The sequence below is a fragment of the Macaca thibetana genome, chromosome X (assembly GCF_024542745.1).
Source record: "Macaca thibetana thibetana isolate TM-01 chromosome X, ASM2454274v1, whole genome shotgun sequence".
Classification (NCBI taxonomy): domain Eukaryota; kingdom Metazoa; phylum Chordata; class Mammalia; order Primates; family Cercopithecidae; genus Macaca; species Macaca thibetana.
In genome coordinates, this window is record NC_065598.1 from 16,879,608 (window position 1) to 16,893,301 (window position 13,694).

Consider the following 13,694-nt stretch of genomic DNA (forward strand, 5'->3'; position numbering starts at 1 on the left):
AGAGAAAACCCAGAAATGAATCTATATCTTTATAGCCAATTGACTTTTGACAAACGTGCCAAAAACACACACTGGGGAAAGAACACCCTCTTCAATAAATAGTGCTGGGAAAATTGGATATCCATATGCAGAAGAATGAAACTAGACCCCATCTCTCACCATATACAAAAATTAATTCAAGATAGATAAAAGATTAAATGTAAGACCAAAGCCTATAAAACTACTGGAAGAAAACACAGGGGATATGCTTCAGGACATTGGTCTGAGCAAAGACTTTTTGGATGAGACCTCAAAAAGCACAGGCAATAAAATAAAAAATAGACAAATGGGATTATATCCAACTAAAAAGCTTCTGCACAACAAAGGAAACAACAAAATAAAGATAACCTAGAGAATGGGAGAAAATATTTGCAAACAATTCAACTGACAAAGAAGTAATATCCAAAATATATAAGGAACTCAACTCAATAGCAAAACAAACAAAAAAGCAAATAATTTGATTTAAAAATCAACAAATGTTCTGAGTAGACATTTCTCAAAAGAGGACATACAAATGGCTAACAGGTATATGAAAAATTGCTCAATATCACTAGTCATCAGGGAAATGCAAATAAAAACCACAATGAAGTTTCATCTCACCCCAAGTGTACTGGTAAGGAAGTAGAGAAAGGAAAATTCTTACGCACTCTTGATGGGAATGTAAATTGGTACAGCCATTATGGAAAACAGTATGGAGGGTCCTCAAAAAACTAAAAATAGAAATACCATATGATGTAGCAATCCCACCATGGAGTATATATCAAAAGAGAGAAAATCAGCATGTTGAAGAGATATCTGCACTCCCATGTTTATTGCAGCACTATTCACAGTAGCCAAGATATTAAATCAATCTAAGGGTCTATTGACAAGTTAATAAGGAAAATGTGATACATATACAAAATGGAATATTATTTGGCCATAAAGAATGAAATTCTGTCATTTGTGGCAACATGGATGAGCCTGGAGGACATTATGTTAAGTGAAATTAGCCAGGCACAGAAAGACAAATAACCACGTGTTCTTATTTATATCTGTGGGAGTTAAAAAAATTGATCACAAAGAAGGAGAGAATAGAATAGTAGTTATCAGAGTTTTGGAAGGGGGAGGGTACAGGGGCTAGGGAGAAGCTGGTTAATAACACAAAATTACAACTATATAGGAGGAATATGTTCTTTTTTAATTCAATTTTTCAGAGGCTTTATTCGATTTTTTAGTTTTAGTTTTTAAAAGGTTTTTAAAATTTTCAGGAGGTTTATGGGGAACAGGTGGTGTTTGGTTTCATGAATAAGTTTTTTAGTGGTGATTTCTGAGTCTTTGTTGCACCCATCACCCAAGCAGTGTATACCGTACCCAATGTCGATAGGAGGAATAAGTTCTAATGTTCTATATAACACAGTAGGGTGACTACAGTTAATAATAATTTATTGTATCTTTCAAAACAGCTAGAAGAAAGGATTTTGAATATTCCCAACACAAAGAAATGATAAATGTTTGAGGTGATGGATGTGCTAATTACTCTGATTTGATCATTACACATTGTATACATGTATGAAAATATCACAAGTACTCCATAAATATGTACAATTGTGTATCACCTTAAAAGTTTAAAATAAAATTACATCTACTCTGTGTTAGTCAGCTATTGCCAGAATGAGGCAGCATAACAAAATATGCCCAAACTCAGTGGTTAACAAGCATTTATTTCCATACTCATGAGTTCATCTGAGACTTGATTCATTTAGGGTGGGCCTTGCTTGGGCTTAGCTCTGCTTTAGGCTGTGGGTTTGGTTTAGGTCTGCTCTATATGTGTGTTGAGGTACAGAATTAAGGGGAAGTAGGTACCCCGGATATGCTCTTCTCATGGTGTATCATCACAGCATAAGAGTCAATCCAAATAATATAAGCAATATTGGTCAAAGGAAATCACATGATCAAACCCAATATTAATGAGGCAGAGAACTACACTCTGCCCACACTGAGAGAAAGAAGGGAAAGAATATTTGCCGAACAGTCACCCAAATTATCACACACAGACACACACATACTCACGCACACACCTCCCACCCATCTCCATATCTCCCTTCCATGCTTTGCCTTTTTCCTTAGGGCTTATCACTACCCTACATATGACATATTTTACTTATCTACTTTATTTATTGTCTGTCTCATTGGTTAAAATGGAGACTTTCCATTTTTTTAAATTTATTTTTATTTTTTATAGTTTTTGGGGTACAGGTAATTTTTGGTCACATTGATCAATTCTTTAGTGGTGATTTCTGGGATTTTAGTGCACTGGTCATCCAAGCAGTATACACTGTACCCAATATGTAGAGGCTCTCCATTTTTAAATGGAGCAAGGATTTTTGTTTGTTTTGGTGTATCATCAGTGCCTTGAAGACTGCCTGGAACCTAGTGGATACTGAATAAATATTTGTTGAATGACAGTAAAGAAGTCCACCCATTGTCACTGAGGGCACATTCAAAGAAGTTCAGAAATAAGTTCTAGGCTCTTAAAACCTTCTGAATAGGTTCATTTTCTCTGTAAAAGACTGGTCTTATCATTATATCTACCACATTACTACCTCTATTACCACCATCATCAACACCATTCTTCTCACCACCCCTATTATTATCATAATTATCATTACCATCATCACCATTACCATCATAATCTCCATCAATATCTCTATTACCACCATTTTCCTCACCACTGCTATTGTCACTGTCACCATCACCACCAGCACCAACACAATCACCACTATCACCACCATCACCACCTATATTGCATCACCATCAACGCAATCACCATTTCACTTCTGCCGTGATCAGCACCACCACTACTGTCACTACAATCACCACCTCCAACACATTGCCATCACCACAGTCATTACCATCCCATGCCTACCACTATAATCTTCATTACTCCCATCTCCATCACCACCATCACTATTATTATTAACATTATCTCCATTATATAGTAATGATGGACAGTAGTACTGATTCCACACAGCTCTCAAACTAATTGCAGTATGGGAAGCAAAAGAAATGATCATTCTGTCCCAGTAGGGTAGCTGCAATGAAAAAATCTCAATGTGAATGCAATGAATCTAAATGCCCATCAACAGTAGACTGGATAAAGAAATGTGGTACATATACACTACAGAATACTATGCAGCCATAAAAAAGAATGAGGTCATGTCCTTTGCAGCAACATGGATGGAGCTGGAGGCCATTATCTTAAGCAAACTAACATAGGAACAGAAAACCAAATGCTGCATGTTCTCACTTATAAGTAGGAGCTAAATATTGAGTACATATGGACACAAAGAAGGGAACAACAGACACCGAGGCCTATTTAAAGGTGGAGGGGAGCAGGAGGGAGAGGATAAAAAACTACATAGCAGGTATGATATGGTTTGGCTGTGTCCCCATCCAAATCTCATCTTGAATTGTGGCTCCTATAATTCCCAAGTGTCGTGAGAGGGGCCTAGTGGGAGGCAATTGAATCATGAGGGCGGGCCTTTCTTGTGCTGTTTTCATGATAGTAAATGAGTCTCATGAGATCTGATGGTTTTATAAACAGGAGTTCCCCTGCACAAGCTCTCTTGCCTGCCACAGTGTAAGACATGACTTTACTTTTCCTTTGCCTTCCACCATGATTATGAGGCCTCCCCAGACATGTTGAACTGTAAGTCAATTAAACCTCTTTCCTTTGTAAATTACCCAGTTTCATGTATGTCTTTATTAGCTGTGTGGGAACAGACAAATACAGTATACTGGTACTGGGTAGTGGAGTGCTGCTGTAAAGATACCTGAAAATGTGGAAGCAATTTTGGAGCTGGGTAACAGGCAGAGGATGAAACAGTTTGGAGGGCTCAGAAGAAGACAGAAAAATGTGGGAAAGTTTGGAACTTCCTAGAGACTTGTTGAGTGGCTTTGACCAAAATGCTGGTAGTGATATGGACAATAAAGTCCAGGCTCAGGTGGTCTCAGATGGAGATGAGGAACTTGTTGAGAACTAGAGTAAAGGTCACTTTTGCTATGCAAAGAGACTGGCAGCATTGTGTCCCTTCCCTAGAGGTCTGTGGAACTTTGGTTTGAGAGGGATGATTTAGGGTATCTGGTGGAAGAAATTTCTAAGTGGCAGTGTTCAAGAGGAAGCAGAGCATAAAAATTTGGAAAATTTGCAGCCTGGTGATGCGATAGAAAGGAAAACCCCATTTTCTGGGGAGAAATTCAAGCTGTCTGCAGAAATTTTCATAAGTAGCAAAGAGCCAAATATTAATCACCAAGACAGTGGGGAAAATGTCTCCAGGGCATGTCAGAGGTCTTCATGGCAGCACCTCCCATCACAGTCCAGAGGCCTAGGAGAACAAAATGGTTTTGTGGGCCAGGTCTAGGGCCTTGCTGCTTTGTGCAGTCTTGGGACTTGGTGCCCTGCATCCCAGCCGTGGCTAAAAGGGGCCAACATACAGCTCAGGGCATTGCTTCAGAGGGTGCAAGCCCTAAGCCTTGGCAGCTTACACACGATGTTGGGCCTGTGGGTGGACAGAAGTCAAGAATTGAGGTTTGGGAACCTCTGCCTAGATTTCAGAGGATGTATGGTAATGCCTGGATGTCCAAGCAGAGGTGTGCTGCAGGGGTGGAGCCCTCATGGAGAACCTCTGCTAGGGGAATGCAGAAGGGAAATGTGGGGTGGGAGCTCCTACACAGAGTCCCCGCAGGGGCACTGCCTAGTGGAGCTATGAGAAGAGGGTCACTATCCTCCAGACCCCAGAATGGTAGATCTATGGACAGCTTGCACCATGTGCCTGGAAAAGCTGCTCAATGCCAGCCCATGAAAGCAGCCAGGAGTGCGGCTGTACCCTGCAAAGTCACAGGGGTGGAGTGGCCCAAGACCATGGGAACCCATCTCTTGCATCAGCATGACCTGGATGTGAGATATGGAGTCAAAGGAGATCATTTTGGAGCTTCAAGATTTGACTGCCCTGGTGGATTTTAGACTTGCATGGATGGTGCGTGTAGCCCCTCCATTGTGGCCAATTTCTCACATTTGGAACAGATGTATTTACCCAATGCCTGTACCCCCATTGTATCTAGGAAGTAACTAACTTGCTTTTGATTTTACTGACTCATAGTCAGAAGGGAATTGCCTTGTTTCAGATGAGACTTCGGACTGTGGACTTTTGAGTTAATGCTGAAATGAGTTAAGACTTTGGGGGACTGTTGGGAAGGCATTATTGTGTTTTGAAATGTGAAAAGTACATGAGATTTGGGCGGGCCCAGGGGTGGAATGATATGGTTTGGCTGTGTCTCCTCTCAAATCTCTTCTTGAATTATAGCTGCCAGAATTCCCACGTGTCATCGGAGGGACCCAGTGGGAGGTAATTGAATCATGAGGGTAGGTCTTTCTCATGCTCTTCTTGTGATAGTGAATAATCTCACAAGATCTGATGGTTTTATAAATGGGAGATCCCCTGCACAAGCTCTCTTGCCTGCTGCCATGTAAGATGTGGCTTTGCTTCTCCTTTGCCTTCTGCCATGATCATGAGGCCTCCCCAGCCATGTGGAACTGTGAGTCAATTAAACCTCTTTCCTTTATAAATTACCCAGTCTCGGGTATGTCTTTATTAGCAACAGGAGAACAGACTAATACAGTGTACTATTCTTATTACCTGGGTGACTAAATAATCTGTATACCAAAGTTCTATGACATGCAATTTACCTATATAATAAACCTGCATGTGTATCCCTGAAACTGAAATAAAACTTAAAAAACAAACCCTCAATCTGAGAAAATTATTTCTCTTGAGAGCCCCAGAATAAACATATGCCAATTATACAATCAATATTTACTACAGCTTCAGAAATGTCACTCACTCTTTTGGAGGTCTGCAGAGATTGTCAAACCTCCAATTGTAACTTCTAAGGGATGCTGAAACTTTCTCCACTTCCTCTTTCCCTTATCCTTTTGGAGGGAAAAAAGTTGTTTACTAAGTTGTTTTCTTTGGCCACTTAAAGTTCATTATATCTTGTTGCATAATAATGGGCCATGTGACTCCTTTATTAATCTTTTCCACCCTGAAGCAAAATCTTTCCCTGAATCATTACTGCTTCTCCAGTTCTTTGTAAACACTGCTTGACAAAAATGTGTGGGTGCTGGAAGGCTCCCAAATACCAGAGATAAGATGAAAGTCCATCAAATCTCTACTTCAGATCAGTTCTTTCTGCTTAAAGAGTAAGGCAGTATAGTCTTTCTCTTACCATTACTTGGTTTTGTTTTTGTTTTTATAATTTTCCTCTTTAAGGCCAGATTTCACTCTAATTTTGTCTGGCCTGTGACTCTAAAATTATTTGATAAAGCCTCCACTTTATTTATTTATTTTTGCTGAAGACATCAAATGAATCAATTTGAAATATGGAAACATACTAAAAGATCATCCTCATAAAATATTGTATCATGGGTTGGGGAAGGGTCTGTTGAGGATAGTATAAAGAAGAAGAATTTTATTTAATTCTTAAAAGCAATTTTCCTCTGAAGGGAAGAAATTGTCACTGTTTGGCTTTGGTCCCAAATCTCCTATTATGATGAAACACCAATAATAGAGTTTATATTGTATGTCTGATGGCAATGCATCTGATTTAGATTCTATTAAATACAATGAAAAATTATTGGCTGGAAGAGGAGGCATGGTTGAAAGAAGAATGTTAGTTTCCTGAAAAGCCTTTTTTCTTTTGTGAGAATGAGATAATGTTCCACAGGCAGAGGGAGAAAGAGATGAAAAGGCCTGTACTGTTAAGAAGCTAATAAAGAGACCTTTGCACAATGATTCCCAGACAATGATGTGGCTGAGATCCAGTGTCTGCTGTGGGCATCTGACACATCAATAAGTTGGACATCACCAGGGCTGATGTCAAGGGATGTAGCTGCGTAGTTGCTCTAGCTATTGACCCCAAACCAGTGAGGTCAAATCTGTGTTTGATTGTTCCCATCATTCTCTCATTCCTCTAAATGATTCTTAGTTCTAGTTGGCTTGGGGTTGGACTAGCCTGGAAAAACCCCAGGCTGCACTCTGCTGAGGGGCAGTGGGAGCCATCTCTACGCCAGGAACCCAAAGGCCATCCCCAGCCAAAAGGAGTACCCGGTGGTAGCAAACCTGAACTGCAGCAACTCTGCAAAGGATGCTGGGAGAGCACCTGGTCTGTGCCAAGGAACCTCTGCTGAGCTGAAGGTTTTGCTGTGTGAGACAGGACAGCCTCTTGACAGGGAGGCTGAGATTTGAACTTGGGAGGTACTCAGTTGTTATAAGATATTGGACAGGCACTTCCTGTAAAAGGATTCCGTTTCAACTAAATAGTGTTCAGTTTACAGTTACTTTGGACCCAAAGAAGGAATTTTTGTCTGTTTGGATTGTAACAAGTTCTCTGAGTAAAGATGCATAGACAATATATAGAGGAGTGGGAAGGAGGGGGGTAGGGCAATTGAGTAGTGTCTTGTGAATGAGGCTGCAGCCCTATCTCCATATCCTTTAGGCCTCTTTAGTGAAAACTCAGTCCAGAAGTGGATCTCGGTTCCAAAAGGTACTTGATGTTTTATGGATCAAGCTTGAGAAAAGCACATCTAAAACAGAGGTTACAGAGTTTTGCCTGCTGTGTTCCCCAGGATGCAGATTCTGATGGAGAGATTCGTGTGCAGAGAGTTTATTAGGGGTGCTCTCAGGATCAACACCTGTGAAAGAGGAAAAAGTAGCAGGATTAGGAAGGGAGAATTTGAGCTACAGTGAAGTTGCAACAGAAGTCTCTGTTGATCCTGTGGAGAGCTCTAAAGCATTGGCCCATCATCAGATGAGGGCACCTCCAGTAAAGGGGCAGACCTTTGCCAAGGAAGATATTTCCACCAAGGGAAAAATGCTCAGTCTCCAACACTGCAGGCAGCTGGGGGAATGAGTAGTTAAATTCTGAAGGGAGGATCAGGGTGGCATGTCAGAGCATCCACTACAGTGAGCTAGAAAGAAAGCTAAAGAATTTGGTTCTCAGTCGGGCGTGGTGGCTCACGCCTGTAATCCCAGCACTTTGGGAGGCCGAGATGGGTGGATCACGAGGTCAGGAGATCGAGACCATCCTGGCTAACATGGTGAAACCCCGTCTCTACTAAAAATACACACACACACACACACACACACACACACACAAAATTAGTTGGGCGTGGTGGTGGGCACCTGTAGTCCTAGCTTCTCAGGAGGCTGAGGCAGGAGAATGGCATGAACCCGGGAGGCGGAGCTTACAGTGAGCCGAGATCGCACCACTGCACTCCAGCCTGGGCGACAGAGTCAGACTCATCCTCAAAAAAAACCAAACAAACAAAAAAAAGAATTTGGTTCTCTTCTAAAGAAAAGGGAGGGGTAGGGGAGGTGGGTGACAATAAGGGAAGGAATAAAGATGTCATACTAATTTATCCCTTTTTAGTTTCAATTCAAAAAAATTGAGTGCTTACTGGAGTCTAGGCATTGGAGATACACAGATGAACAAGACAAGATTCCTCCCTCTGAGAAACCCATAGTCTGCTGGAAAGATAGGTGTATCAGAAATTAACCACCAATCAACATGATTATAAAGGCACTGAACAGGTAGAATGGGGTGCAGAAGGAGCTGCCAGCTAAACTAATATGTGCTACACTTTAGAAAAACAACCATTTCTTGGCTGAGCGTGATGGCTCATGCCTGTAATCCCAGCACTTTGGGAGGCTGAGGTGGGCAGATCACCTGAGGTCAGGAGTTTGAGACCAGCCTGGCCAACATAGTGAAACTCCATCTATACTAAAATTAGCTGGGCGTGGTGGTGAGCACCTGTAATCTCAGTTACTTGGGAGGCTGAGGCAGGAGAATCACTTTAAATCTGGAGGCGGAGGTTGCAGTGAGCTGAGATCATGCCACTGCACTCCAGCCTGGGTGACAATGGTGAAACTCTGTCTCAAAAAAAAAAAAAAAAAAAAAAAAGGAAAAGAAAAACAACCATTTCTTGAAGTTTCCTTTTTCCCGTTCTTATGGAGAAGAGCTTTTCTCTTGAGTTGTTACTCGGGAAAGTGCAATTGTCAATAGTATTGGATAAATTATTTTCAAAAACATTTGCATTTTCTTTTGGATAAATAAATGTTTGGTGACTGAAATCTGAAAAGGGGAAGAGGGAGGGAAGGTGGGCAACAATAAGGGAAGTAGTAAAGACAATGTCATAGCCACTTTTGCAAAGGTGAAACTAGAACTCACATTTTCTATCCTCAGTCCAGAGTTCTTTTTTTTCCCCCCTAGCACTGAATTTTCCCTGTCCAGTCCTTCCCACCAAGTACCTTTCTTCCATTAACTGACATTCTCTTTACTGGAGCACACTGTCTATACTTGGTTAGGTGAAATCTCCTGATGGCCATGGACCTGATCCCTTCTGAGAGACGATCAGCCTTGTTCCACTCCCTGGCCACAAGAATGTACCCTTAGCAGAATTCTTGCTGTGGTGTGCTAGTGTTCCCACTAGAGAGCAAGATGAGAGAGAGGGGATAGATCAGTGCAAACTGGTCAGCAAGACCAAGGTGGATATTAAAATATTTAAAAAATATTTTTTAGAGACAGGGTCTCACTATGTTGTCCAGGCTGGTCTTGAACTCCTTGGCTCAAGCGATCCTCCCACCTCAGCCTCCCGAGTAGCTGGGACTACAGGTGTGCGCTACAGTGCCCAGCTGGATATGCAGGGATTTATCACCTGGTGCGTCATGGAACCCCACTAATCAGTCTGCAGACAACCAGCATGGCTAAAACTGTACAAACAGATTGAATACCAGCCTATCCAGGATTATTTTTAAAAATTGCAAGCACTTATCTTTTAAAAATAATTTCTATTTGTAAGGATCATTCTTGTTATTACCATTGAGCCAATTATTTTCCTAATTTATTGAACTGCTAAATTGTAGCATTTCCAAAAAGTAATCAAGGGTGAACTGGAGCAAAGACTAACATGTTTCTGCTATAAGCAGGAGGGCTGGAGATGACACTAAAATTATTGAAGGGGCTCCCAATGGGGCTTCAACAGCCACACATCTGAAACCTGTGTTTCTTTATTTCCTTATTCCTTCTTCTCTGTAGAACCAAATTAACAATGTTTCCTGGTTATAATTTACTTTCATTAAAATGACACTTTTATATGTTCACAAGTAAGCTTATTTTTAGTCTTCTTAAAAATGTTATGCATTTAAATAAATACAAGAAAGATGGAGAAGAGTGTAATAAATACCTGTGGTCTCACCTTCCAAAATGACAAACCTTAACATTTGGCCATTTTTGCTTCAGATTTGAAGTGAAGTTGAAGACTCCTCCTGCTAATCTCACACTTCTCCCTCATTGCCTTCCCCAGAGGCAATCACTATCACAGATTTTGTATGTCTCCTTCAGGCCCAGTGGTTCTCAACCCTGGCTGCATATCAGATCAGGATTACCTGAGAGTCTTTTGAAAATTCCTGGTTTCTGACTTAGGCGATACCATTCAGGACATAGGCATGGGTAAGGACTTCATGTCTAAAACACCAAAAGCAACGGCAACAAAAGCCAAAATTGACAAATGGGATCTAATTAAACTAAAGAGCTTCTGCACAGCAAAAGAAACTACCATCAGAGTGAACAGGCAACCTACAGAATGGGAGAAAATTTTCGCAATCTACTCATCTGACAAAGCGCTAATATCCAGGACCTACAAAGAACTCAAACAAATTTACAAGAAAAAAACAACCCCATCAAAAAGTGGGAGAAGGATATGAACAGACACTTCTCAGAGGAAGACATTTATGCAGCCAACAGACACATGAAAAAATGCTCATCATCACTAGCCATCAGAGAAATGCAAATCAAAACCACAATGAGATACCATCTCACACCAGTTAGAATGGCAATCATTAAAAAGTCAGGAAACAACAGGTGCTGGAGAGGATGTGGAGAAATAGGAACACTTTTACACTGTTGGTGGGACTGTAAACTAGTTCAACCATTGTGGAAACAGTGTGGCAATTCCTCAAGGATCTAGAACTAGAAACACCATTTGACCCAGCCATCCCATTACTGGGTATATACCCAAAGGATTATAAATCATGCTGCTACAAAGACACACGCACACGTATGTTTATTGCAGCACTATTCACAATAGCAAAGACTTGGAATCAACCCAAATGTCCATCAGTGACAGACTGGATTAAGAAAATGTGGCACATATACACCATGGAATACTATGCAGCCACAACAAAGGATGAGTTCATGTCCTTTGTAGGGACATGGATGCAGCTGGAAACCATCATTCTCAGCAAACTATGGCAAGAACAGAAAACCAAACACCGCATGTTCTCACTCATAGGTTGGAATTGAACAATGAGAACACTTGGACACAGGAAGGGGAACATCACACACCGGGTGCTATTGTAGGGAGGGGGGGAGGGGGGAGGGATAGCATTAGGAGATATACCTAATGTAAATGACGAGTTAATGGATGCAGCACACCAACATGGCACATGTATACATATGTAACAAACCTGCATGTTGTGCACATGTACCCTAGAACTTAAAGTATAATAAAAAATAAATAAAAAAAGAAAATCCCTGGTTTCTGGACCAATGCCGGAAAAACAAAATCAGAATCTCTGTAGGAAGGAGAGAACTCAAGCATCAGTTAGTTTTTTTTCTAAATCAAAGTGATTTTTATTCACTTATTCATATGATTTTCACAGATTCTTAAGAATATTTTTTGTGTATGTTTTTCACCTCGTATTTAATGTAGATATGGATATGTAGTTTTACTCCTTGAAACTAAGGATCACTAGAGTGACAAAGGGAAGAACTGAGACTTACCCTCTTTCCCCACATCAGTAGTTTTTAAAGCTCCTCAGGTGTTGCCAATGTGCAGCCTAGACTGAGAACCAACCACTGTCTAGCCCATGTTTGTATACTTTTAGTACATGTGTATCTATGAAAAACGCATTTTATTGCTTGGGTGTATTTTATTTATTTTTTATTTTTGGAGACAGAGTCTCGTTCTGTTGCCTAGGCTGGAGTGCAGTGGTGTAATCTCAGCTCACTGCAGCCTCTGCCTCCTGGGTTCAAACAGTTCTCCTGTCTCAGCCTCCTGAGTAGCTGGGATTACAGGAGCCCACCAGCATGCCCAGCTAATTTTTGTACTTTTAGTAGAGACGGGGTTTCACCATGTTGGCCCGGCTGGTCTCGAACTCCTGACCTCAAGTGATCTGCTCACCTTGGCCTCCCAAAGTGCTGGGATTACAGGCATGAGCCACCGTGCCTGGCCTGCTTGTGTATGTATTTTAGAAGAATATGTAAACGAGATCATAGTGTAATGTTATGCACCTGCATTTTTTTTTTTTTTTTTTGCAGACAGGGTCTTGCTCTGTTGCCCAGGCTGGAGTGCAGTGACTCAATTGTAGCTCATTGCAGCTTTAACCTCCTGGGCTCAAGCGATCCTCCCACTTCAGCCTCCTGAGTAGCTGGGACTACAAGTGCATGTGACCATGCCTGCCTAATTTTATTTTAAATTTTGTAGAGATGGGGGTCTCACTATGTTGCCCAGGTTGGTCTTAAACTCCTGAGCTCAAGCAATCCTCCCACCTCAGCCTACTAAAGTGCTGAGATTACAGGCATGAGCCAGCAGAACCAGCCCTGCATGTGGATATTTTACTCAATATTGTTTTCTTTAAAAATTTTATATTGGGCCAGGCGCAGTGGCTCACACCTGTAATCCCAGCACTTTGGGAAGCTGACGTGGGTGGATCACAAGTTCAGGAATTTGAGACTAGCCTGGCCAACATTATGAAACCCCTTCTCTACTAAAAATACAAAAAAAAAATTGCTGGGCGTGATGGCTCATGCCTGTAATCCCAGCTACTTGGGAGGCTGAGGCAGGAGAATTACTTGAACCCAGGAGGCGGAGGTTGCAGTGAGCCAAGATTGCACCACTGCACTCCAGCCTGGGTGACACAGCAAGACTCCATCTTGGGAAAAAAGAAAAAATGTTTATACTGAAATCATTTTAGACTTACAGATAAATTGCGAGAATAGTATGGATTTCCCATGTGCTTTCAACCCAGGTTCCACTACTGTTAACGTCTTTTATAATCATAGTACAATATTAAAATCAGGAAATTAAATTTCATAAAATACCATTAATTGATCTGTAGGCCTTATAAGGATTTTGTCAGTTTTGTCACTAATGTCTTCTTCTGGTTCAGAATCCAATTCAGAATTCCATATTGCATTTAGTTGTCATGTCTCCTTTGTCTCTTTCATCTGTGGTAGTTTTCATCAGTTTTTCCTTGTCTTCTACTACCTTTGCACGTTTGAAGAATATTGATCAGTTATTTTGTAGAATGTCCTTCCATTTGGGCTTGTTTAATGTTTTCTTATGATTATATTGAGATTATGCAGTTTTAGTAGGAATCTCACAGAAATGATGTTGTGTCTGTCTTAAGTCATCCTATCAGTGGTTCGTGATGTCAATATGTCTTATTACTTGTGATGTTAACCTTGATCGTTGGTTGAGGTGGTGTCTGCAAGGTTTCTCTACTACTTTAAAGTTATTATTTTAAGCTTTGTAATTAAAAAGCATCTTGTGAGGAGAG